The sequence below is a fragment of the Parasteatoda tepidariorum genome, chromosome 4 (assembly GCF_043381705.1).
Source record: "Parasteatoda tepidariorum isolate YZ-2023 chromosome 4, CAS_Ptep_4.0, whole genome shotgun sequence".
Lineage (NCBI taxonomy): Eukaryota > Metazoa > Arthropoda > Arachnida > Araneae > Theridiidae > Parasteatoda > Parasteatoda tepidariorum.
Window position 1 is genome coordinate 27237595 of NC_092207.1, and position 3957 is coordinate 27241551.

The 3957-nt window shown below is 34.8% G+C and overlaps 1 pseudogene; it reads right to left on the bottom strand.

Annotated features, from left to right (window-relative positions):
• Positions 1-1579: 1579 nt before the first annotated feature.
• LOC139425356 (uncharacterized) lies at positions 1580-3533 on the bottom strand (annotated as a pseudogene).
• Positions 3534-3957: the final 424 nt, after the last annotated feature.

Genomic DNA, 3957 nt, shown 5'->3' on the forward strand with positions numbered 1-3957 from the left:
TAAATGTATGCATGCAATATAAAGAAACGTATAGTTCCTGTCATTAAATGAAGAATTATTTCCCGATTTACCTCGAATAATTTTTAAATATCAAATATTACACTTATCAAAAATTTATTCAAAATTAATTGACACATCTGACTGACAAGTTTAACATAATTATAAGGAAATTTACTTAATCGATTATATTTTTCGGCTTCTTACAAAACTGAAGCCTACATTTCAGAGTTTTAAAGCGTTGAAAATTGTGTAATGAATATCAACAATCTACTTTTACACAACTGATTATTTAAAATATTGAATCTCTGGCATTTCAATTAATTTCTCGGTCGAAATTATTGTTAGAACATCTGTACTATCAAAAATAAAACTTGCATTTCTCAAACTGTATTTCATCTTTGAAGAAACATGAACTCTAAAATAAATGACGAAACAAAACCTTAAACAAGCTGCTTTCTCCATTGTGTGCCATCATTTTTCTCAAATTTTAAAACCATTTGTACTGTATGGTGGGATGATGCAGGTTTTAGTGCACTTGTTTATCAAATAGATCTGTTCTATACCTGGTGACATCTGAATCTAAGGATTATTCACTTATAATCCTTTCATTTTACGAGGTATTTTTATTAGGTTGTACTTAACAAGCAACTATAGCATTAGACAAAATTCTTTTGATGTAATTTGTACAATCAAACAAGTGAAGATTGTATTTTTCTAAACCTGACAGAATGTTTGCACAAAGGGTTTCCCAGGAAACGATTTCGTCTACAACGAAGGAGATTCCGCAAATAAATAATTATTTTTCCAGTCCAACTTTCCATAAACAAGCTTAAAAAGAGACATAGAAAAAATTATAAGTTACTTTTGACAATTTGAAATTTGTTTTACAACTTAAACTTACTACTTAGTTTTACAACTTTCACTACGTGAATGCTCTGATTCAAGATAAATAAATATATTATTAAAAATTTATATCGAATGATAAATTACTACACATAATAGAGAAACTTTTTTTCCTTCTCAAAACTTTTCAAGCAGAGAAAGCAAAAATACATCTTTAGTCAAGTTTGTTGAAACAGAAATTTAATATTTGGATTTATTGTTTTAACCAGTCTATTTCCAGACGTACAGTTAGTAAGAAAATAGACCATCCTGATTAACTTTTGTTTGGATTAGGATTGTTTGTTAGGATTGAGTCCCAGAACGTGAAGTTCTGGGACTCAATCTAAATAATTTCAGGGGGTGTTCTCAAATATGCTAGTTAATTGCATAATTGAGAACACCCCATGCAAAGGATATTTTTAGCTACGAAATCAGACTGATAACATACCTTTTTTTTGACGGATTCAGATATCATCCAAAATGTAGGGGCAGTCGCAAAGCTATAAAATATGGTCCCCATAGTTTAATCAGGAAATCGGTCCAAAGTTTGAACTCCTTAAAGTTAATTTTATTTTTTACGTATTTTGCTATAACTCAAAAAAAAATTAAGTTAGTTGAAAAACTTCTGCACAATCCTAATCCTATTCTTTCCTCGTTGTTGTTGTGCTGTTATTTATCTCCAAGAGGTCTGACGGTGTCAGACCAGATCCATAAATCCGTTGACGAGTAAAAAGTCGGAAACAAGGAGGGGAGAAGTGTAAATTTCTTCCCGAAAAAGTCCCAAGCAGCTTAAAATATGTTCAGCTGAAGCCTGATGTTGGTGGCATTTTGGGCAAAGAGGATAGGATTTTGTACCCTGAGAAAAAGTAAGACATTTTAGATGTCCACTGGCAAGGCGTGAAAGCCAAGTATTGGTTTTTCTGTCGCATGGAAGAATCAACGACTAACCCGGCTTACTAGCCCTATGCCAATCATGAGTGGGAGGCACCGGCCAAATCCTCCTATTTAAGTTTTTCATCTGAGAAAAAAGTTCTAGGTAGGTAAGTTCATCAGGTGCAGAAGTTGGCAGGTTGCAACCGTCCTTTGCTAGACAGTCTGCCTTCTCGTTACCAAATAGATCCACATGGGATGGGATCCACTGGAAATGAATATCATGTTGAAGTGAGATATACTTCAACTTGTGAAGGATAGATATACTTGTCTTATCAACAATATCGATCCAATTATTAAGATGTTCCATTGAACTTCGGCTATCAGTCAGAATCCAGAGATTTCCATAATCATTTCCCCTCAAAATGGCTTCAAGTCCCGCATCCACTGCTAGTAATCCACTTCTAAAAACAGAACAGAAGTCTGGGTTACGTTAACTAAGAGTAAAAGTTTTGTGAGGTGTTTCAATATAAATGCCGCTACCTGCAAGATTGTCAGTTATACTGCCATCGGTATACAATTTAATATTACTTCTAGGGATATTATTTATGATTTCTAAGGCTTGCTGTCTAAGATGTTCCGGTAAAGTATTCTTTTTTATTGATGGAGGAAGAAAGGTTGTAATGAAAATGAACCCTCTGTTGGAGTCAAACAGAAATGAAGAGAATGTGGTTCAACGTTTTTAGCAATAGCATTTTGAGCCAAAGCCTTACTAAAAGGGCTATTATTCTTGAGTCTCTGGTGGTTTTTCCCAATCACAAAGAATTACTTTCCTCATGAAATACATTATTCCTCGTGAAATTACTTTCCTCGTGAAATATATTAACGTAAAAAAACATTAGCTCAAGCTTAAACATTGAAATTAGCTACTTCATTCAGATATACTATGAGTAATTGTTTTTGGATAAAATAAGAACGTCATATCTCATTAAGCGCATACATGATATAACGAATCATGCTCTCAACATTTGTTACGTACTTAAACAGTTTCATCACATAACCTTGACATTGTCTTGTATCATGAATATTAGCGCAATAAGTAATACATTTCTCGAATTAGTAATAAAATTACGTTTGTAACAGAGAGCTGAACTAGTCCTATGCCTTCAGTCAGTTTTCTTTGCTCGTGCGTAAGCATTTATTGAAACTAAAGGGGCAAAAAGAAACACAAAACAGAACTAATGAGCTTAAATATTTTAATCTGCAAATGGCTTTGCAATTTTTGAAACGGAAATATCAATTTGAGCCTTACTCTCTGTTTCAAATTAATTTTCAATTTAACTGGATTCGACGTGATCGAGGCCTATAAGCCCAACACTCAATCTACTAAACCTATGCACTTAAAAAAGAGACGGAACAGGGCGTTAACAAGGAAAAATAACATCAATAATAATAAGCAGTAAAAATAAATAAAATTTCTACTTGAGAAAGAGGAAGTGTAAAAAAAAAAGAACAATAACAACTCCAAGCATTGGAAACAGATTTCAGAAATGGTTATTGAAATGACCTACGAAGTAGGACGAGGCAATCAGGAATCCACTCCACCCCTGAAATACACATACACAACACATTTTGCATGGAGGTAGAGGGCTGTAGAGCCAGAGGGCACAAGCACCAAAACAAATAAAAACACCGACGCAGGCTTCTAAAGGAGAATGGAGTGCATTTCTTTTTTCCAGCCCCCTCGATACTAGAATATCGACCACAGAATGATTTTTCATTAGGAGGTGTTGGAGGGGGCCCAGAGGGGGCAAATGGAAGGAAGGAACCCCTGCATTTCAAAAAATATCGTTATTCTATTAAGAAAAAAAGAAAAGATGAGAGGTTCGCCATAAGACATCATTTATTTTAAATAATGCTTTCCATCCCACACCATCCCTCCTCCGCCGCTACTCATTTCTTGAAGAAAACGGAAAACTGTTTTGCACGGATGACTGCGGCCTAGAAACATTTTCTGTCATCGGCCTTGACAAGGGGCATGCATTGTTTTATCCCTGATCGCTTATAAGAAGTCGTTATTTTTCTTTCTTATTTTTAGTTCGTTTTTGATCTCGTCCTGTCGCCCTCGAAGCCATGATGCAACCTTCGACTGGCGAGATGCATTGGACGAAGAGATCGATTGTTTTTTATGAGGTGGAGACCACG